This window comes from Sus scrofa, chromosome 9 (assembly GCF_000003025.6).
Source record: "Sus scrofa isolate TJ Tabasco breed Duroc chromosome 9, Sscrofa11.1, whole genome shotgun sequence".
Classification (NCBI taxonomy): Eukaryota; Metazoa; Chordata; class Mammalia; order Artiodactyla; family Suidae; genus Sus; species Sus scrofa.
The window spans coordinates 90,174,461-90,198,955 of record NC_010451.4 but is presented as its reverse complement, the minus strand read 5'-3'; the positions used below and the strand labels follow the sequence as shown (position 1 = coordinate 90,198,955).

Genomic DNA, 24,495 nt, shown 5'->3' with positions numbered 1-24,495 from the left:
GTTTAGGACAAAGAGTGTTCCAGAAAAGGGAAAAGCTAAAGCCAGTATCCTAAGGTAGAAGTGTTCAGGCTTGTTCAAGGAACAGCAGAGAAACCACTGTGTCTGGAACAGAGTGAGTGAGGGGAGCAGGAGGAGAAGCCAGAAAAGTAATTTTGTAGGGCAATTTTTCTTTCGTCTTCTGTCTTTTTAGGGCCTCATCCAAGGCAAATGGAGGTACCCAGGCTAGGGGTCAAACTGGAGCTGTAGCTGCTGGTTTATGCCACAGCCACAGCAACAAGGGATCAGAGCCACGTCTGTGACCTACACCACAGCTCACGGCAATGCTGAATCCTTAACCCACTGAGCAAGTCCAGGGATCAAACTTGCATCCTCACAGATGCTAGTGGGGTTTGTTAACCACTGAGCCACAATGAGAACTCCAGCACATCAGTCTAGAATTAGTCTAAGGACTCCGGCTTTCATATAGGCGCCATTGGAAGGCATTGAGCAGAAACTTGACATCATGCAGTAGATTTTTCAGAAATCGTTCTGGTTGTGGTGCTAAGAGTAGTCTGCAGGGGACAAGGGTAGAAGAAATGAGACCCATTAGAAAATATCCCAAATTCTCTTTCATGTATATACATTTTGTTTTATATATATATATGTATATATATACACACACACACACACACACACACACATATATATATATAAATTTTTTTTCTTATGCATTTTAGGGCCACACCTGTGGCACATGGAAGTTCCCAGGCTAGGGATCAAATCAGGGCTACAACCACCAGCCTAATGCCACAGCCATAGCAACATGGGATCCAAGCCATGTCTGTGACCTACGCTATAGCTCACAGCAACACCAGATCCTTAACCCACTGAGTAAGGCCAGGAATCAAACCTGCATTCTCATGGATACTAGTTGGGTTCACAACCCACTGAGTTATGAACTCAATGGGAACTCCCAATTTTATAATATTTAAATTAGTTCTCATGTGAACAGGAATGTGTAAAAGAGTCAGAAGAACAGAAAAATCTCTCAAAAAGAGACTTTTTCCTTTCTAAAATACAAACACTTTCTGATTAGCATCAGCAATGAGTAGGGCATACTCATTTCCACGGTGATGGCATTTTCTGGCCCTTGTGTGGCGGGGTAGGATAAGGCCATCTTATCTGTTCTTCCAAAATAGATGGAAGAAGTCACTGACCTTTCCAGACCAGAATGGTGGGAGCCCATACAGAGCTGGCTTTCCGTCAGACACAGTGACCAGAATGTTCCAGAATGTTCTAGTAGCTTTTCTGTCAGCCAGGTCTTGGCATGAGACCCACATGAAGCAGCATCCCTAGGCAAAGGGAGATGGGCATGTTATGTGGGTGAGCGACTAACCTCTGTATTGTGAAGCCGCTGAGACTTGAGGATGGTCTGGTATAGGTATTCTAGCCTATCCTGACGGCTACTCTCTGAGAAAAAATTTGCTTCATTATTCCTTAAAGAGAGGCAACCACTGAGCACTAGAAACCTGAAAATGAAGCACAGGAGTATTAACCATTTCTCTGAAGCTAGAGTAAAATTTAAATGCTGAAAGTTTAGAAGAGGAAGCACATCTACTTTGCAACCACAGTACCAAGATGGAAAATCTAGGTGTGTCTCCTGTACTTTTTATTTGGCTCTCACTTGGAGCTAGTTAGACCAACTGTTCTACATAATACGTTAGTAATTGGGTGGAGTTCTTGACTGGGACAGTGAGTCCTTTTGAACATTTCCTATGAAAATCCAGGGATTGCAATATTGACAAAACAAGACAGATATAGCCCATCTGATTACTTCAGAACTTTTTCAGCCCCAAACGCTGGTAGCTGGATTGATATGCATCATTCTCTGAAATACAAGCAGTAAAAATAAGTTATATATGTTAGTTTGATGTGTGTTTTAGTACTTTTGATCATACCCAGCAGAGGAAAAACCAGAAGGCTCTTAATATGGAAGTCCCTTGTCTTACCCAGGGCTCTGTGAGGATTAGGATTCACTGGAAGCTTTTGGATAATCCATGTGGGAAAACAGTTCAAGAATTATTTTTAAAAGTATGAAGCTTACAGTCAAAAGATCAGATCTGAGCATCAGCTCTGCCAGTCCGAGTTATGACACCATATGAGCTGACTTTTAAAGCTTGGGCAAATTTCATAAGCTGTATTTCAACTGCCTCATTGGTAAAATGCCAGATTAGGAGGATTCTTGTGAAAAGTGCATGAGATAAGGTCTGTGAGAACTCTGCCTGGGCTCCAAGGTATTAACTTCCTCACTAAGGTCTGTTCCATTGACCATGTTCCTAAGACCGGCAGCAGTTGGGGATGGATCCAGAGAGAGCTTGTGGCTGAATTAACATATTTTTAAAGACTGTATACTAATCAAGTACTATTTTTGGTGTGGGCTCAGGGTGGGGGGTTTCTCCTACAAATAAATGGAAAAGTTGTCCATCACACAAGTAGCTTACCCACTGGTATCATGGCCAAGCCTCAGACCAGGTACTATGGTGATGTCTGCCATTCTGTGCAATTTGAGCAAATTCTTATCAGCAGCACCTTTCTCTTTGAGAGGGAGTGGTTTCTACTCGGTATTCTTCATCTTATTGTGGGGCACCTGCAGTTAATGAAGAGCCCTGCTCACATCAGAAGCAATGCTACAGCCTGAAAGCTCAGATGCATGGCACTCATAGTTTAGCTAAAAGCTCTGGCTCTGCCTGCTAACAATGGGCTTGGGAACTCACCATGTCAAGTTCTGACATTCAGTGAGCTGGGCCAACAAATGCTAGAGCCTTATGTTTGCAACAGATTATTTTGAAGAACAGGCTTGGAATTACCATCTTGGCACCCGCTCTCATTACACAATCCTGGAGCATAGATGATGGAGCGTGAATCTTGAGTACATATTTCACATCCTCATAATTTACTCTTTATACTCCAAGAAGAATAATGACAGGAAAAAAGATTCCTAGTTTACTTTGCCCTCCACCAGCAGCCCCCTTCCAGTGCCCTTGTTGAATTGGGTGGCAAAAAAATAATCTCTCCAGGAAATTTTCCTTTAGGCTTCTCTTAAATTTCCTTCACCTAAGTTTTTTAAATATATTCAAGAAGGGGATTCATTTCATTTCCTTCATGTGTCGGTCAAGAGAAGAAGCATGTAATTCAGAATTCTCAAAGCCCTGAGACAGTGAGGCATTTCAATGGAAGTTTGCTTTTATGAAATGTGGGATGCACTATTTTCTCTTGCTTCCAACTTCGGCTCCCCAATTAGGCAGTAAGGGGGCATTTCTGCCCCACATTTATTGAAAACTTATTATTTGCCAGGCACTTTGCATATGTCTTAACCCAAATAGCTCTGGGAGGTAAGCGCTTTTTCTCATTTTGCTGATAAACATAGCCTGGGGAGATTAAGTAATACCCATGGTCGCCCTGTTGGTAAATTGCATGGTCAAGGTTTAAACTCTGGGCATCTCACTCTTGGAGGCTACTATCTCTCAGTGGCAGTGATAAGAGATAGGTTCAGAAGTTCTGAAAAATGGATCTGAGCTATTTTTCAGGAATAAGTGGAGAGGAAAAAGGGGGTCTAAGAAGAAAGGGGGATTAAAAAAAACAAAAAGCAAAAAACTTGAGAATGGCATGAAGCACACCTGTACAGATCAGAAGATAGTGGTTTGGCTAGTGGAATTTCCCTTTCTAGAAATTCTGCTTTTGGAGGCACAGATCTGCCCACTAATGGAGAACAGTTAAAAGGTTTATACAGCAGGGAATTTCCGAGCCTTTAAAAAGCCAAAGTGTTAAGATTTAGGCTTTCTGTGTCACCCAGTAGTTAGTCTCTTCTCTCTTCTGCAAAACGGGGAACACAATATGACCTACTTCATAGGGATATTGTGCGAACTAATCATGGGTTGATCCTCTAATACCAACCAGAATTCCAGAATTTCCTCTATGTAATCTGTAAAACACATATTATTAAGCACAATATTTACCATTAGAAAACCATACTAGATGCATGTGGAATTAATACAGGACAGAGGTGAGCAAGAAAACGAAAGCACTGTCTTCTCTTGTCTTTTCTAGGGCTGCTTCCCATGGCATATGGAGGTTCCCAGGCTAGGGGTCTACAGGCCACAGCCAGAGCAATGCAGGATCCGAGCCTCGTCTGTGGCCTACACCACAGCTCACGGCAGCACCGGATCCTTAACCCACTAAGCAAGGCCAGGGATCGAACCTGCAACCTCATGGTTCCTAGTAGGATTCGTTAACCACTGCGCCATGATGAGAACTCCAAGAAAGCACTGTTTTCTGGACCTCCCAGCTGCTGCCCCAAATTTGTCTGTCTCCGTCTTTGTCTCTCTCAGTTAGAGCCTGTCCTAAAGTCTATAAAGATTAAAAAATATTAACATCCCAAGGCATCTCACACAAAACAAATATTACTTTTCAACCCAACACAAATATCAAAATGGAAACACTGAGTGTGCAGGGGTACAGAGGGCTGAAATTAGAATTATTAGTCCTTTAATAGTTTTTACTCAAAGTGTTTGAAACTTTAACCTTCTCAATCTCAAGTCATGACTTTTATTTTGTTCAGCTTCTAGAGGCAAAAAGAAGCGTAACTTAAGCAGATATTGTATTTAAAATTCAATCAGAGCAATAAAATTTATCTATTTCAAATCTGTTAGACTAAAAGCTGACTGCCCTCTGGTGGGCTGTTTCTAAAATATTTAGCACCTCTTTAACTTTGCTTTATGAAATATATTTTAAGTGCCATGAGATTATTTTACAATCAATTCATGTAAATAAAATTGGACAGGAAAAGGAGAAAACTTTAAAAGATTAAATATTTTTTATTAAATGTAAAAGCAAATTATAATGAGTTTATTTTTCTAACTTTTAAGATAAGATTTTCCTTTAAGTGTAAATTTACTTCAGTTTTAAGTTTCAATTAAAGTGGTGGAAGTACAGCAAAAATTGGGGGCGACTTTATTTTCATTTTTGACATATCTACATCTTAATACTTGGGTTGTTTTTCCATTGTTAAGCATAACAATAGTCTCTGTTCCTGTCCCTGTTTAAGTGTTAATTTTACTGTTTGAAAAAAAAAATGAGATAATTATATTCTTGTTCCACCCCCCCCAAAAAAAAACCCAAACAAAAAACAAAAAAACAAAACCCACATAGCTTCAGGGGAAAAAAAAAAAAGGTAAAAAAAAATACCACATTAAAGTAATAAGAGCTACCATAGGTCTAAGTAGGAGGTATGCATAGGGACGACTGACAAAACACTGAAATCTTAACAAACTCCAGTGCCTGTCAATCTTGTGATATAACAGGATCTCATTCTCCTCTGTTTGCAATTCCTCCTAATACAGAGGTTCCAGGGAGCTGAAGTCTCAGGCCTGTCTACTGACTGAACTTTTCAGTTTTCATCCAATTCTTTGGACTGTGTCTGCTAACAACCTCTGAGGCATCGCCAGCCTCACTGGTCAGACCATTGTCACTCACTGAGAATTTTAACTCACACTTTAATTTATTTCCTCAGCACATGTCTTATACTTGTGCAAGCAAACCTTGTGTTTAGTATTTGAATTTATGTGAACAAATTTATTTCAAATAGATAAAGACTGGGTATAGGGAAGACAAGAATCAGCAAACTACTTAAAAAAAAAAAAAAAAAAAAAAAAGAAAGAAGAACCCTTAGCCTGTCTATAAGGAAAATGAAAAAGAATACTGAGCAATTTATCTGATCAATTTCATCAATACTGATAACATATTTGGCAAATCCAGTTTAACATCCCTCTCCCCCCTTTCCCTGGTAGCACTGTCTTTTGACAATGGCATAAAGATTAATTTACTAACTCTTTTTATTTCATTTAGCATTTGCCTATGGAACTTCAGGAAAGAAAGAAAACTCCCCCTTTTTAAAAGTGTTATTGAAGACTGCAATCAAATGCCTCCATTAGGTTAATTTTGCGGCTGCAGATTATCAGGTTTAAGTACAGCAGCAGCTAGAGGAGTATCTAAATATACAAGGGTTTCCCCAAATTCAAATTCTCAGGCAGAAGACTTCACGTGAAACACGCAAGAACAACTAGAGTGTATTTCTCCAAAGTCATGAAAGTCACACAATTTAAAATGTGTCCTGTATTTTGGCGCAAGTTAACATCTTCCGTGTTTGCTTTTAAACTAATTAACATATGAAATGGCTTTAAAATGGAAAACTGTCCCTTCTGGTAGATTTGACTCCGCCCCCCACCCCACCCAATACAAAGTAAATGGAAATATAGAAGTAAAGAGGTGTGTTCCCACCCGAGAATGACTGCCTTAAAATTGTAACAAATTTACTTTTTTTATAAGAACTCACCAGAACTTCGTTTGAAAGGCTTAACAGCAAACCAGGTTCACTATTTTTCTCGCTCTGCAAATACAGCACTGGAGGCTGCTCTCAGAGGTTTTGCTTTCTGCCCAAACACCCCCGCCTCTCCTTGAACCTGAGGGAATTAAAAATCTCCCTGTCCATTTGAGTTCTTTTAGGTTTTCACTTTAAAAAATTATTTAAATGATAGATCCTGAGCATTTAGCATCACCATTCTTGACAAGTTTTCAGTTTGGCTTCAAAAATATTTGAATGAAAACACATGCGTGTGTTAGTAAATCTATATCTACACTGAATAAAAGTAAGTCGTTTTACCTAGCATTTCCAGGTATGTAGAAACTGAAAAATTAACAGTGTGTATATGTGCGTGTGTAAATAGATGTAATCCTACAGCTGCCTCTAAACTCTGAATTTTCGATAGTCTGTACTCTATCAGTGTATGTTAAATCAATATTTTTATAGTTTAAAATGTGATTTTTTTCCCATTGCAAATCTGTACCCGCTAATTGTAGCTTTGCTGCTTGTGATCAGAAAGCTTTTCCATGGTCCTGCGCTGCGATTCCTTTTTCCATCAACAGAGGGCACTCTGTCGTTTGCCAAGGAACTCAGCTGAGGCGAGGGAGCAGAGGGCTGCAAGTGCAGCGTCTGACAGACGAGGTTTGCACAGAGTTTACTCTAATAACCTGCAGAAGCTTTTCCAACTGGTCAGTATATAATTTATTGGAAATGATTGAAACAACATACCTGAATGAAAGAGAACCCCATGATTTACAAAAGTCGGATGCAAGTGACTTTTAAGTCAGTGGTGTATTATTATTTGAGTATCACCCAAGCGGTTAGTATCGGAAATCATCATATGCATAAAACCCAGATGCATGCTCAAATCCAAGCTCACCTTGCAGAGGGAGTGACAGCTTTATTTATGCTGCCTGCCCTCGCACTGTGTGCGGGAGTGTCTTTGGTGTGCCTGCTCCAGTACAACTTAAATATATCATAGCTGTTTTATATTTGATCCAAGAAAAATGAAATAATTCCTCATATGGTAATCTATCAGGGTCATAATTGACACATTAGAGAAGTCTCGCTTTTTTCTCTGCTATAGGCTATAGAGAAAATTTCAGGTGCTGGGGCTATTAATTTTTCACCAGTCAAAGGCACTAAATTTAAACTGAAAACTTGAAAGAATGAAAAAAGATGCACTTCAAGAAAATTAGATTTTCTCAGGGTATTTGTCCAAGATCTACATTTACTGATATGTAATTTATTAGACGCTTCAACACAACGAAGTAATCATAACCCAGTAGTACAAGGATTGCATTTTACTCTTTATGGCAGAAAAGTTTTACAAATGTCTTAAAGCCACTAAAAAAGCAACAGTGAGAAATCCTCACAGACATCAGAATCAACATATTTGACAGAAGTGTGTGTGTTATCACGGCCCATTATTTTAAATGAGAGTATTCTATCTCAAGAATTGGAACGATACCGCAAATAATAGAATAAATGGGAATGTAAAAGTCAAACAGCATGACAGAAACTGCTCAGACTTAGAAAAAGAAAGCTTTTTAGGATACAGATGTGTTCTAAAAATCCTCTTATGAGAAAACGTGCTCCATTATCACAGAAGGAAAGAAACGCAAGGTTTTCTTTCATTCAGTGGGTGTTTGTGTGATATTAAGGATGAAGAAGCAAATATTTAACAGTGAGGGTATTTCATACGGCTAACAATAATTCCTTTATCATTTACTCCAACGAGAAGATAAGTGCCATTTTCCTTCTTTGCAAATATATTTGCCAGCAGCTGTTTCAACATTTATAAAGACCATTTCCCCTGATTGCCAAATAACCATAAATTCATTTATGCATATTTTTGAGTTGGAGGCATAAAAATAATTACATGTCTGATTAAATCCACTTAGGCCTTCATGTCTTACTAAATCTACAATAGATGTGAATTGTTACAATGTATTACATCTGAGGGCATAAATAATACAATGCAGATGTAGAGTCCAGCTTTTCTACAACAGAATGTGCGGCAGTAATTGACGCAAATACGGTGGGGATACATTATTAAAAATAATTTATTTTAGAAGCTGTTATGCAATGTCTGACACATAAAAGTGGGACTTCAGCTAGAAAAACTAAAGAAACTGTCCTTGTCTATCATTGTTTCACTCTCCTGAAATACATATTCAATAGTTATTTTAATAAGCTTGTCATTAGAGGAGAATAATTAAGCCAAAAACTCCTTTTTCTTAATATGCAAACTAAGGAAAATCATACGGACACTTTCAACTTTGCTAAATTCTCAAGGTTTATCAGTTGCTCTCCCCACCACCTGCCTCCCACCCCAAATTTCATCACTCCATCCACCTTCACCCACCTCCTCTGATGATTTAAACCAAGGTAATTTGAATGATTATAGTATGTGGAGAAAGACTTTTAGGGACTGTTCAAAGTTAAGAATCCCAACGCTTAGAAAGAGCTGTTTGATTCCACTCTTTACTCCCTGCAACAGAGATGGAATTTTGCTTTCTTTTGATTGAGACTCAGCTTCTAATAACTTTAATCACATAATATTTAACCATATTTGTTACACCACAACACTTGGTAACACTTCATTTTGAGTGTCCCAGCATTATTAATTCATTTGGTATTCATTGTAATAACACAGATCATAATGAACTCATTTGGTATGCATGTGGATAAGTACTTCCATAGGAATTCTATTGCATTTCAGCATGAATTAAACACACTCCCTAATTTCTTAGGAAAACAGGGATATACTGTATTTCTGAAGTACTGTCTTTCTTTGGGCTGATTATGAAGTCATACATAGAATTATCTTATACATCTTTACACACATATCATTTTATATGTGAAACAGCTAACAAACCAAAATCAGAGATCTTGGTAGATCATGGTATATTTTCTTAACATCAGCATTTCATGAATGCTGAGAGAAGTGATCTTTGCAATTGCTTTTCTCAGGCCAAGAAGGAAACAACCCTACATTCATTTCTAGAGTCTCAAAGACAGACAATGTCTTTCTTTAAAAACCAGCACACAAATAACAAACACCCACAGAATAAAAGCCTTCTAGCCAGAGGGAGTTGGCATGCTCGTGTTCATTCTCCCCTGCTTTTCCAGATCCCAGAGGTGCTAATGCTCTTCGGGCTCTGCTCCTTATACCTGCAATTGGGGTGTGCCACCTGTGTGATGTCACTTACTCGGCAAGGAGAAAAATTACCAGCCCCCCATTACTATCCCAAGACGGCAAAATGCAGTGGCTTATCGAAGAATAGCACAAAATTATTTACGAGAGAGATCTCCTAAAATTCACTAACCTTCTATCACGTCAAGGTTGCTAAAGTTATGGAGGCTTTCTCCTGTGCTCACAAAAGGAGCCGATCTCATTTTCTTTTCTGCCAGCAGAGATCACATTTCTCCATCCTATATTACTCCTTGTATTAAAGAAAAGTAATGATACCAGGTTTGAGAGTGTGTGAGATTCTTTCCTGAGTTTTAGCTTCAAGCGCCAGGGGGTTCCTATGTTAATATGGGGAGTATTTTTCATTTGTTTATTTGATGCTTAATTTTTTACTTTTTCTGGCTTACCTTATCTGGAAATTAAAATCAGGTGGCAGCATTAGGAATTCAATCTTAGAGGATTTAAATCTTGTTTAAAATTAAAAGAAGGAATTCTTCTTTTCCCCCTATGTGAACCTCTGCAATTTCAAGGTGGGGGGAGGAGAATTACTTCACTCTTAAAGCCTCTGAAAATGTCTTAAAATGAGAACCTCGCAACACCATTTAAACCTTAGCATTATGTGTTCGTTATTTCTCAGTTATGATATGAATCAACAAGCGTACTTTAAAGAATGACACCTTCACTAGAGAAACACTTTCCCTCAACGCTGTGATAGACTCACAACAGTTCTAACACGTTCCATAAAAATTATAATTTTAAAAATGTTTAAAAATAACATTAGTACCGCGCTATTACAAAACAGAAAATGAGGAGGAGGAGTTTGCAGTTAACGAAGAGAGCTATTTTTCCAGTACATTTGGAGATAATGCGGTTATTTTCAATGAAACCCCATGCAGGGAGAACAGAGGATTCAGTTCATGATTTGAACGTCGTAGAGGAGACAGATCTGGTTTTTTCTCTTATGGTTTGTACTCCTGTTACATTTAATAGGAACTGTACATCAAGGCATGGGGAGAGAGGTGGATTCCTATTTCGTACCTTGGAGAATTACCCACAATTCAGAATGTCTCTGACACCTGGGTGCAATGGGGCAGGTTAAAAATGTTGCCTCCTGTGCATTCGAGGCTTTTGTTCATTTCAAAATTCAAGGCAGACCTCTCCTACACAAAAAGTACCTGGAAGGCATGCATTTTTGTTTGTTTAGGTTTGCAGTCCCCTCTCTGCAAATAGTTCTTATTAATCTTTGAGCTGAGGTATTTTGGAGATTCCAAAGCGAGTTACCTTGATGTTGTCTGTTGAATAGTGGCAGATTCTGTTTTGCTACTGGTGGCAAACAATTTAATTAGGAACACAAAATAGCTGCCTGCTTTATTTCCCCGCTGCCAGTGTCTGCTCCTTGTCTAAGAATAAGAAACTACCGCTATAAAAATCTCTTTCTTCCGGCTCTCGCTAATGAAACTTCCCGATTCCACTTGTTTCCCTGAGCTTTCTCTGCAACAATTTATTCTTTCTTTCTAAACAGACCTGTAGGTATGCAAGGCCGTTTGTAAATTATATGGTGCTGGCAATATCATGAAATATCATGACTGCAGTTTATGGGCAGATGAAGGGGGATGAGTTGTAACAAGAATAAATTACACAAAATACATTGGGGGAGAAATGGGAGAGCACTGGTGCCAGCAAAATTATTAAACTTTAGAGTGGTACTTGATGAGGACACTAAATTAAGTGACCTTATGATTGGATGGACAGAGCAAATGGGATTCTCAGGGAATTATCTTCCATTATCTTACAAAGAAATAAGGGGACCTAGTACCAAAAGCCCTGGTCAGAAAAATACAGGTGAACTGAATATTAGCAAATAAAGCAGAAAACAAGGATCCCTTTAGAATCATCCCAAAAGCACTACATAAAATCACATGCTGCTGAAAAGAGTAATTTATGGCCTGAGGCCACACATTTTCTATCTAATTTTGCCTTTTTTACAAATGTGTCTAGCCAAAAGCATAAAAGCTCACGTTGTCTCTGTAATTAGTATGGAGTTATGAAGAGCACTAACTAGAAAACCACTCATGGGCTGTAGATTTCTTTCTCTAGCTTCCTTCATTTATCTGTGAAATAGGGTGGCAATTCTGACAGACCTATAGAAACTAAGAATCATTAATACACGGCTGAATATAAACTGGAAAATGTAGGCCCACATATATGTGTATGTATATGCAATTTGCGCACTGGTACTGTTTTTACTGAGGTAGAATTAATAGGCAATAAAATGCATAAATCTTACATGTATGGCTCAATGAGCTTTTGCATATATATGTGCACTTGCGACCACTACTCAGCTATTTTCATTACCCTAGAAAGTTCTCTTCTTGCCATTCTCCCCCAGAACTAACCACTCTTCTGATTTCTGTCTTTAGAATGTTCTTGAAATCATAGATTTGTACTTTTGTGTCTGAGATCTTCCAAAATCAATGTAGGTTTGGACTCTGTCCCTGTTCTCCATTATTAGGGATTGAGAGGGTTGGGGAAACAGAGTAGGTAATGCTGGAAGCATCAAAAGCCTCCTTTCCTCTTTTTTTTTTTTTTTTTCCCAATTCTTCTCCACATCCTTACAGCTCAGTGGTGAAGAGTGTGGGCTCTGTCATCTCTCAGGCTGGGAATTATTTTAGCTCCATCACTACCACTGTGCAGGGGAACTTACTTTACATCGGTAAGCATTAGTTCTCTAATTAGAAAAATGGGATTAGTAATGACCTCTTACAGTAGCTGTGTGGGCTGGAGAGGATGATCTCCATCAAGCGCTCAGTATGGTTTCTGGCCACTCAATGACAATATTAAGACTAGTTTGGAATGTTCTAAGTAAAAAAAAAAAAAAAAGGAGCTCTTTGTTGGGTTGTTCTTGAGGATAGCAAGCAGAAGGAGCATGACTTCCAAGCTCTGAAAACAATGGTTCTATTTTCTTTTTTTTTAATCAGTCCTAAACTAGCCTTAGACCAAAAATATTGCTGAGAGGTGTTTATGCCGTGTCATTATTGGTCATTTTTGAATGAAGGAAACATTTTTCTTAAAAACATATTCACATGAATTTCACATTTACCAATGCAGAATGGCTTGTTTTGAGACAACTGCCAGTGAGAATGGATAGGATTTTAGAGAATTAGAAATCATTCAGTTTATCTCCATTTTATAAATGAGAAAACAGAGGCAAGTCAGGCCATTAGTTTAAGGTCCATGAAAAAGACAAGATTTCTGATACATGGTCCAGGGCAATGGTTCTTAAAATCTGTTTCTCCAGCCATTGGCTCCAACATCACCTAATGCTGATGTTACTTGTTAGAGACGCACAGTTTCAGGCCACACCCAAGATCTACTAGATCAGGGACTCTGGGGCCAGGGCCCAGAAATGTGTGCTCTAGCATGCCCTCCAGGTGTTTAACCTGCTAAACTTAGACCCTCTGTCTAAGATCCCGATACACTAAGTACTGTCTGTGGACTAGCAGAACCACCTTACCTGGAAGCTGTTGAGAAATACAGACTCTCAGGCCCTAGACCTACAAACTAAGATTCCTAGTTGTTACATATACCAATAAAGCAAGAAAGCATTGATCTACACTAGCAGCCACGGCCAGAACTATTTGAGCCTAAATTGTCTACCAGGATCTGTGCTGTTTTCTGCCATCAGAGCCCATGGACCCAATGTTCTTCCCCAAGGGTCTGCTAAAACAACTTCTATAACACCCCAAATTTGTTTGTCCTATGTGCCAGGTCCTGTGCTAAGACCCTCTGTGGAGCCATTTATGCTTCAAAATCCTTTAGTACAGAAATAATTATGCCTGTTTCAAGTAGTAGGAAAATAGTCTCGAGGAGTTCTTCCTCACATACGGTCATGCCATTAAGAGATGGAAGAAGTGGGGTAAATTCTTGGCTCTTTTGCACCTTTTTTTATGATACAAGGCACCAGCTCCCAAGTCCTCCTGGACAAAGCACTTTGATCATTATCTAAATCAGGATCTGCTTATCTGTTCTTACACCAATTTTAATTTATGGGAATCATAAACACTCTAAGGGTATCCACAGAAATGATATCTTGAGTATTACCCTGGCTGGGATTTGAAAGGAGAGATTGATGATAGCTCAGGGTAATAAACCAGGCCATTGCCTCTCAGACTACCTGTACTGAAGGACTATTCTCCCCCCACCCCACTCTGCCATATACCAATTATTTTGTAATAACCGATACAATAAATCAATGGAAAAATAAGACAAAAAATACAAGCCAACTTTTTAAAAGATTCAGTAGATCTGTCAAGTTACTGTGAAATTTTCTAATGCTTACTCTCACTTTCTATACTTATGTTGTCACAGACCAGTAACGGCTTGCAGACGAATTGTTCTGGAAGTACACTTTGAGTAGCAAGAAACTGGGTGATCTGTGAATTAAGATTGAGGTATAGTCTCGACCAGATTTAAACCACTAAAAAAAAAACAGGTTACAGAAGTTCCCATCATGGCTCAGTGGTTAACGAATCTGACTAGGAACCATGAGGTTGCAGGTTCAATCAGTGGGTTAAGGATCCAGCGTTGTCACAGACCTGGCTCAGATCCCTCGTTGCTGTGGCTCTGGAGTAGGCTGGCGGCTACAGTTCCGATTAGACCCCTAGCCTGGGAAATTCCATATGCCATAGGTGTGGCCCTAGAAAAGCAAAAAACCATAAAAAAAATAAAAGATAGCATTTTATTAGCATTTTTCTTGATCTTGACTTTTCACATTATGATTAGGATAGATATTATTGTATCCATTTTATAGACGAGGAAGCAGACTGAGAAGGATTGCCTCATATGCTCAGAAAAATAGAGCTTGTGCTGGCCAAAGCAGGGCATCAAACTTAGGTTCATGGCCTCCAAGCCACAGCTCTGTTCACAGCACCCTAGCCATGGATGTTTTCCTTCTGCAATTCTTCATCCACATAAGCTTTGGATTCTCTTTGGATACCTATCCATCCCTAAGCATTACGACTTCTTGGCCCTCCTGGAGGGTACAAGCTTCTCGCCTTGGCCTCTACCTACATTTTTTTTTAGAGCTAATGATCTTTTACTCTTCTTTTTTTCAAATTCAGATTTAGATGACCTATCTATTTATCCTTGAGCTTACTCCATGCTGGATGACAGCATGCCTAAAAAATGTGAATATATGTCTCTATTTAATGATAACCAATGGCCAGTTTTCCCCCTCATCTCTGGGGTGAGATCACAAGATAGGGAAAGTTTGTCTTCATTACTTCCCCTCTCTTGGTGCTGTGTCCTCATCCCCAAGTCAGTGACCTACACACAAATACCCCTTTTTCTTCATTTCTTCAGTAAAATAATCTCTCAGGGCATTCACTCATGTAAAGGTGTAATGGCGGCCAACAACACTAAATATTAGCTCCCTAGAGGTATTTGCCCTGTTTTCTTCACTATTGTATTGACATAGACCAGCAGTATGCCCCTCCCATGGTACATGCTCAGAAAGTATTTACTAAATCAATGTTAACAGAATTTGTAAACAGGAACTGATATGTAGTGTCTATCACTTACCTGGTACCACATTCAGTGTTCTCATGGTTTTTCTTTAACTCATGCCTACCTCATTCATCTCCCTGCCTCTGGTCTCCCTTCAAATCTATTCTTTGCATATCTGTCTGAATGATGACTCTCAAATTCATACGTGATTATGCCACTTCTTTGCCTTAAATGCTTTCTGTACATTTCTATGGCCTTTAGTCAGGTGATATTCAAGGCAGTAGCAGTAGAAGCAGGAAGAAGTCGCCAAACACAGGGCTGTTTAGAAGTTGAAGTTGATAGGAAATGGGATCCAGTTAGATGAGGGGTCTGAGAAGAAGAAAGGCATTGGTGGTGATGTTAAAGAAAGGCTGGTGGGAATAAGCGATTATGTGAGAATGCCTGCTTATTTCTCTGGTTCTTGTCCGCCACCTGCAGCCCTACTCTGCCTTCTCCCAAAATGTACAAAGTCCAGAAATACTCCCTTAGACTCATCTTACAATCTGGTAAGGAATTCAGAGATGATAAAATATAATTTTAAGATCTTAGTAATATATTTTAGAAATATGCATTTAAAATTAAATATAGTATTTATTTTATTATATATACTATTCCATATATTTATATTTTATCTTTCTTTCTTTCTTTTTTTTCTTTTTAGGGCTATACCTGTGGCATATAGAAATTCCCAGGATAGGGGTCAAATTGGAGCTGCTGCTGGCCTATGCCACAGCCACAGCAATGCCAGATCCAAGCCACATCTGCAACCTACACTACAGCTCATGGCAATGCTGGATCCTTAACCCACTGAGTGAGGCCAGGGATCAAACCTGCATCCTCATGGGTACTATTCAGGTTCAGTTCCACTGAGCCACAATGGGAACGCCAACACATATTTATTAAATATAGTAATATATTTTTTAAAAAGGATGCTATTTTTCCATGTTTGTTTTAGGCATGTTTTCTCATTGTGAGGCCAATAAAATTCTTAAATTTTACCTGGCATTCTTATTTTCTCTATAAGAAGAGGAATAGATGGGGAGAAAGATTATTTCGATAGTGTCTCACTTCCCTTTGGATGTTCGTTGTGAACAAAACTCCAGAACAGAACAGAATGGGTGGTGGAAGCAATCAAGAATAGAAGAATGATCCTGGGGACCATCTGGGTCCAGGTAATAGGCAGAGGGAGGCAGAGACCATGGGAATTTAATGGCACCAGATCAGAAATCAGACCTAATTAGGTCCTCTCTTCCACATATTTACTGGATGATCTTAGGCAAGTTACTTAAAGTTATGGTTCCACCATCTATAAAATGAGAATTACAATAGCACCTATCTCATAGACCTAGCTCATAGACCTAGCACAATGCTTAGCCTCTGCAAATGCTCAAACATGTTAACTATTATTATAATAATTACATGAGTTAACAATAGGAAAACCATGATGATCTCTAGGGCAGATGAGCAGAGTATCTCCAAAACGCTTTGCCATCTAGAAAAGAACTATTTTCCAAGATTTCCACATGGAATTTGTGTTCACTATGGTATTTGTCTCACATTGGTATAATTAAGAATAAAGAGACATAGTTAATATTCCTTTCAAAGAGCAGGAAAAGTCTTTTCTATTACAATAATCAATAAAAAAGAACAGATTTCTGGGTTAGTGAGGAAACCAAAACTAATTTACAAAGTGTGGTTTTGAAGATATATCATAGGATGGAGAATGTCCCTCGGCTTGTTTCCTCCTGTTCCATAGAGAGAAAACCTTGTGCTACCAGGACAGTGAGACAGAGTTTAGGGGTAGCTAGGAGAGCTTAACTGAGACCTCCTGATACTTCTAAAACTCTGGGACAATAGCTTCAGTCTATAGAACAGTGGGATCCAGACTTGAGCCTTCATCAGAATCCCTGGACAGCTTCTAAAACAGAAATTTCTGGGCCTCAAACCACAATGTTGTATTTTTAACAAGTTCCCCAAAGTGATACCCATATGCTGGTCTGGGACCATAATTTAAGAACTATGGCTTTAGAACTGAGAGGTCATTCCCCAGCTGAAAAGAGATTTAAATGATAAACTCTCCTTGCTGAGCTGTTAGCATTATTTTAAAAATGTTCTTCAGACATGGAAGCAAGCTAAATGTCCATCAACAGAGGAATGGACAACGGTGTGGTACATATATACAATGGAATGTCACTCAGCCATAAAAAAGAATGAAATAATGCCTCTTGCAGCAATATGGATGCACCAGAGATTCTCATACTAAGTAAGATTGAGAAAGACAAATATCATATGAGGAGTTCCCGTCATGGCTCAGTGGTTAACGAATCCGACTAGGAACCATGAGGTTGTAGGTTCGGTCCCTGGCCTTGCTCAGTGGGTTAAGGATCCGGCGTTGCCGTGAGCTGTGGTGTAGGTTGCAGACTTGGCTCGGATCCTGCGTTGCTGTGGCTCTGGCGTAGGCTGGCGGCTACGGCTCCGATTAAACCCCTAGCCTGAGAACCTCCATATGCCGCGGGAGCGGCCCAAAGAAATAGCAAAAAGACAAAAAATAAATAAATAAATAAATAAATATCATATGATATCACCTACCTGTGGAATCAAAAAAAAAAAATCATCCAAATGAACTCATTTACAAAACAGAAACAGACTCACAGTCTTTGAAAACAAATTTATGGTTACCAAAGAGGGAAATTGGGGGGAGGGATAAATTAGGCATTTGGGATTAACATATACACACTATTATATGTAAAAAAAGATAATCAACAAAGACCTACCATATAGTGTATATATATGTAGTATAGGGAACTTTACTCAATATTCTGTAACAAACTTTATGGGAAAATAATCTGATAAAGAATGGATATATGTATATGTATACCCGAATCACTTTACTGTACACCTGAAACAAAACATTGTAAATCACCTATACTCCAATATAAAATAAAATTAAATTAAAATAACTTATTCTTTCCATTAAAAAATAAAGTTTTATTGGAACACCAAAAAGAGAAAAAAAAAAAAGTGTTCTTCTTGGAACACCCTCTGTGGGCCCTGACAATTTTTTTTTTTTTTAATTGTTATCTCCTGGCCCTTACATTTCAATATACATTATCAGCATGTTCCTGTGCCTTTTTTCTTTCTTGACAGTGCAGTTTCTTCAGCTTTCTCTTGAAACTACACTTCTCCTTCCAGAAATCTTGCCAATGCATTCTTGGTTCATGCTTTGGCATGCTTTGTAATGCATTTTTCCTGCTTTGTATTGTAAGTTTTGCTTGTTTCATAATTGGAATCTTCCTTTTGCTCTCACCGCTGACCTAACATTTCCCTCAAAATCTTTGCATCTTTTTTTTTGTGTAAAGAACACAAGAATATCTAATAGAACTAAGAGTAATAGGACACTTCATCAGACTATGCTCACCACCTAACACACATTATTTTTAACCAAAAGCATAATTAAAACTAAAATACCAGCACTTGCAATTGATGCTTTAGGCTACGTGTAATGAATTGACTTCTTTATCAATTTTATTAAAGATTTTGTTACTGAGTTTGCTTACATCAAGGGATACTTGTGCTAAAAACCTACTGAAACTTTCGCTAGCTTTTTAAACTTTTAAATTATTTTTTTGTTTTGGTTTTAGTGTAAATCTTAATTTAGAGCCTGTTGTGGCCAACTATAATGTTTACATATCAATTTGCGACACTATCTCAGTTGCACCTAATTTTGTACGGCAATTTTGGGATTGGCCAGACATAAACAGTTCATAAAATGTTCCTCAAATATGGATATATGGCTGAGTATAAGAATTCTAGTGAAGTTTTAGCTTTAACTTAATTTTATACTCTTTTCACGTGAGAAGACAAAACAGATACTTGCATTTTGTTGCATGAATATCTTCCTCAACACTGTGAAAAAATGAACGGTTTGCCACATTCATCAAAGAGAAACCAAGCGCATATGTGTGCACGCGCGCGCGCGCGCGTCTGTGTTTATCTTTAAAAAAACACTGCCTCAGTGCTAGGCTGTACTTAACCACAATGACAGTGACTAGCATATAATAAAAGATTGCATTAATTTGTACTCTGCTTCAGAAAAGAGCATTTAAGTCAGCTCCACAGATACAGGAAATAGGTTTCTTTTCTAAGGAAGCAGAAAAGGAAAAAAAATACAAACTCAACTGTATGTCCGGTAAACTGGTCAAAAAAAAAAAAAAAAAAAAAAAAAGTACAGATGCCCTGTCTCTTATAAGTTGAATTTTCCCCTAAATTCCAAAGACTTTTGGTTTCATCCAGCCACTTTGAAGAACTAAACTTAGGAAACAATAAAACTTCAACCACATTTTCTCATGATTAAATGAGGAAGAGGCACAAGAAGAGCAAGATGAGTAAAGACAATGCAGCATAGAGAGGATTTGGCTAGGGAAAAAGGAAGCAGGGAAAGACTTCAAATTCCTCTTTTTGGCTTATACTTCTGAACCACATGTGTGAATTCTCTACAAATGAAATTTAAAAATCTCTTTTTTGATGAGTTTTAAACCATTGCAGATTATCTCATTCATCAAAATTAGCTCGAATGTCCTAAACAGGAACATTTTCACTTTTTAAAAAAAAATTATTTATTTTTTATTACTCAGTGAATTACATTTATAGTTGTACCATGATCATCACAACCCAATTTTATAGGATTTCCATGGACTTCCCGTGTGGCTCGCAGCATAACATTTTCACTTTTAAAAAGTTTTGCAAACAGCTATCTTGCAAAAAATAATTCTCCCATGTTTTATAATAACTGGGAACATTTCTTCTTCTTCTTCTTCTTTTTTTCCTAGGGCCACACCTATGGTAAAGGGAGGTTTCCAGGATGGGGGTGGAATCGGAGCTGTAGCTGCTAGCCTATACCACAGCCATAGCAATGCCAGATCCGAGCTGTGTCTGTTACCTACACCACAGCTCGTGGCAATGCACGATCCTTAACCCACTGAGCAAGACCAGGGATCGAACCTGCTTCCTCATGGATGCTAGTCAGATTCATTTCCACTGAGCCATGATGGCAACTGAACTGGGAACAAGTCTTAAACTTCATGTTTGGCAAAGATCAAGTTTTGGTAATATACTCTGTGAAGAGAATATGAAAGTTCAGGCAAACTTATGCTGGTGGGAGTATAAATTTGTGTAGTGTCTATGGAAAGTGCTTTGCAATATTTATTGATAACAGCACCAGTAACCTGTGATCTAGCAATTCTCTATGAATTTAAGCTACCTATGTAATTTCACACAAATGGAAAGACACATATTCAAATGATACTCATTGAGATGTTATTTGTAATAACATTTGTCAATGTGTGACTGATTATAAGTTGTTTATCCATCTGATGGAATTGTATGCAGCTATTAAAACAAACAGCAATATGCATTGATGTGGAATGATCTCAAAGACATGTTAGGTAAGAAAACTGCATGTTTATATTTGTTTTGCATTTAACACCTCTCAGGCGATATAGAAAATGCTGGCTTAAGTGGGAAGGTGTTAAGTATGGCAGGGAGCCCTGGGTGGGAGGGCAATTTCACTACATTCTCTCTAGGACATTTTGAATTGTATACTCTGAACATTTATTTCTTACTCAAAATGAACAAAACATTTAAAAGCCCAGGGAACCTCAAGATATAAATAAGTTTGCAATGACTGACTTAGTCAAACTTATTTCAATGACTTCAATAACCCAAGAACTGAAAGTCTGAATCTTTTGCTTATGAATGGAATTAAACTTATTATATGCAGAAGGCAGAAGTCTTACCCAAGACCACGCAAATACAGGGCCAGAAATTATTTCTTTTTAACCACATATTTCTCAAACAGGCATTTGTAAAACTAAAACACATCCATTCTTTGCTTTTCCTGACATGCCAAGTTAGTTAAGTTTAAAGACTGTCTCTGTAAGGTAAAATAAAGGAAGCTTTGTAGCCATCATTAAATGTCTTCACTGTAAGATTTATTGCCATAATTGTGACAGAGCAAATTATTTTTTTCTTGGCAGCAAAAATAGCCTTAAAAAGAAACTAGGTATTGTCTTTTCTTCCCCAAGCAAAGTATAGATACCCCAAAAATTACATGGTGTCACAGAGCACGCCACAGTTAGAAAAAAAATGATGCAGTGCCTTCTCAGTCTTATTAAGAAAATTACAGTTAACTCTTTGTACCTTTGAAGGATGTCTCTGTCTGATGAATTTTGTTATTAGAACCAACATTCAGCTGGAAATTGTGGATTGAAACGAACTCATTTTGGACTTAATAAAGTAGATTCTGAAATAAAACAGAAGTGTCATGGTAGTAGATATAAATAATATGAGGCTTTTGTGGAGCTATTGGTGAGAAAACATAAGCAATGTAAAGGATCTCTACTCTATCAAATAATTGACAGGTGGGTTATTAATGTACTAAAGGAAGGGACCATGTCATTTTCTGCACTACTATCTGCACAGACTCATGTCATGTGGGTTCGTGCCACTCACTCACCCACAAACTCATTTTTCTTATTGGCCCTTCAGTCACCACCCGCTGGTCTCATTGCTAGCTGCTGGGAGACCCAAAAGGACATGAGGTACAGTTTCTGTCCTTCGAGAACTTCCAGGTTAGTAAGACAGAGGTTGGGGGAAAATGAACACAGAAAAAGATACACTTAATGCCATATAAGAAGTGTAATAAGAGAGAAAACCACTTAGGAGCCCTAAGGAAAGTCACCTAATTTGGTGTGCAGAGGTTTATGAATCTCAAGAAGGTAGAGGGGGAGGATCACGGAAGATTATTGGAGGAGGTGATAGTTGAAGGGAATTTCAATGAAATGTGGAAGTTAGCCTCTGTGTGTGTGTGTGTGTGTGTGTGTGTGTGTGTGTGTGTGTGTGTGTGTGTGTGTGTGTGTCTGTCTGTCTAAGGCAGAAGCAAAGAAAAAGTGCAGGGGAAAAATGCAACCCTAAAAAGATACAGAGCTAAGAAATATCAAGGTGAGGGTGGAGGACAGGTTCATGCAGCTGTGTTCAGGAGCACATGGCAAAAGGCAGAAAGGAGAAAACACGAGTATGAGAGAGAAGCAGGATCCACACAGGAGAGTCCAGCAAACAAAATGTCTGAATGAAGATGGACTATAAGAAAAATGCTGCCACAGTCATATGCTTGGTCCCCCTTGAAATCTATTTCAGAAATGGAACCTATATTTTAGGTGTTAATGATAGAATTTGGCTTAGAAGGGGACAACCAGCATAATAAATTGAAACTAGGGTAATAATTGGGTTGTTTTGCTGATTAACTGGAACTTTTACAAAGACAGCTATTTCCTCAGTAGAAAATATTGCTTGTATGGAATGGGGTTACCATCTGACAGTTTGCATCTGACAAACACAAGTCGAAGAAACTTCACTGGTACTTAGGGAGCTGATGTTTGTGGTCTGAGGGCATTACTGCTAGATAAAGCTTTGCATTTGGAAACACTCCAAGTAATTTGGATTTTTAAAAATAAATCTGAATTTTTTTAAATAAAAAAAATCCGTAAACCCTAAGAAGAAAAACTCATTATTAACACTAAAAGTGACTGTGAGAAGGCAGGATAAAATACCACGAGGTGACATTTCTTTGGAACATATGCCAGATGCAATTCAAGTATGAAGATATTTAGAGTGTGTCCACCTGTACGTGGATGTCATTCAGGTTCTTTGATACATGAAGAAAGACTGTCCTGGTATGGACCTGACCCCTGTGACAAATCAGAATAAAATGGTGCAGCTTAAGGAGAATCTTTTTGGCTGGGAATGTATAAGCCTATGAGGGCTTGAAGGGGCTGATGAGGGCTACAGCCTGGAGCCTGCTCCCTTATCCATAGATGCCGCTGCTTAAGGATGTATTTCAGCTTGGTGAACATCATTCCTGTTTGATGACAAGATGGCAAATACTGGCCAATGAACCACAACACATAAAAGGGAAGAATAACATTTTCTCACCTTAAAAAGTCCATCTAGCTGCATAGGCTGCCTGATTTTGCCAAGAAGCTTTCAACCTGGAGATGGGTTCAAGGAGTAGAATTTTAGCAAAGAAGGAGGTTGAGATAAAGTAAGGGTTCAGCAAGAAGCCAGCCTGGGGAACACAAGGTAGACTTTGATGAAATATTCTAAATCTAACTTTCTGAAGGGGGCTCTGATCTCCCTTCTGAACTGGGGACAATGATATCCACCAAGCAGAGCCTCTCAAAATGCAAGAAAATGAAGGAGTGCCCTAACAAACACTGGCCTCCGAACATTCAGTTTCCAGTCCTTACACTGCATGGGTATCACTTATGAGCAGGTAATTTTTTTGCATTGTTTCTCCAGGCTGTGACTAGATAAAAACTTATCTATATGATCAATAATCATTTTGTAGGTCAGTTCCACTTATGGATGCTGGCTCACACAGCAAATCTGCTAGCAGTCAATTGAACCGTCCCCTTAAACATGCAGGCTTGACTGAGTGATGCAGTTTTTCACAGCCTGATCAAACAAATATCATCCAGAATGGCTATTTTCTCTCATTCCAGGTTGTTTGTTTAAGTTCCACAAGTGTCAGAGGAATTTGACAGGCCATGTGCTAGCAAAATCAGCTGAGTGATTCTCTGACGCCCCTGTTCTTACAAGGGCATGATATTGGGCACTTGTAAACTTTAGAATAAATTTGGGGGTACAGGGGTAGTTGAACTGCATTCTGGTAAAACTCAGTACTATTTAGGAACTGTAATTTTTAAATGTACTGTCTTCAGAGGTAGCTTATACCTCTGAAGACAGTTAACAGTATATTTGTGGCATGATGAGATCTTGGCTGATTGTGGGGATGGGGGACAAGGGATTGACAGTGAGTGCTAGAGGTCCCACTATGTGATTCCACGGGTAAAAGGAAGTTCATATATGGGGTGAGAAGAAAAGTTCACATTTCAGAGCATCAGATTTTCCTGTGCTGATATAATTGTAGAAAATTCATTTGTCTTCAGAGCTTCTTTTCTATATATGTCTTTTATTGTTGGCTCTGTATTGTCTCTTCATGACAGGTTATCAAATCTTATAAAATATTTTGGAATCCCAAGGCTAAAAGTAAATGATGCAGAGAAGTACTAATTAGGTACAAGGGATCTGGACCACACTGTCAGGTTGACATCCTGCACCCACCCATCATCTGGTAGCCTTCTGACCTTGCATTAGTTACTTAACGTCTCTGAACTTCAGTGTTTGCAGCTGTAAAAAAGTGATGATAACAAGGATACCTCAGAGGACTGGTACGAGGATTAACTGAATAAATGCACACACAGCTCTTAGCCTGGTGCCCATCACATTATGATCATGCAGT

At 38.6% G+C, this 24,495-nt stretch overlaps 1 long non-coding RNA gene across 1 annotated transcript in view; it reads right to left on the bottom strand.

Moving 5' to 3' along the window:
• LOC110255484 overlaps positions 358–24,495 on the bottom strand; it is a 46,291-nt gene continuing 22,153 nt past the window's right edge. The window contains exons 2-3 of the long non-coding RNA XR_002335852.1: positions 1,376–1,508; positions 358–551 (exon numbers count right to left, since the gene is read on the bottom strand). This is a non-coding gene — a long non-coding RNA (uncharacterized LOC110255484). The remainder of the gene's footprint in view (positions 552–1,375; positions 1,509–24,495) is intronic.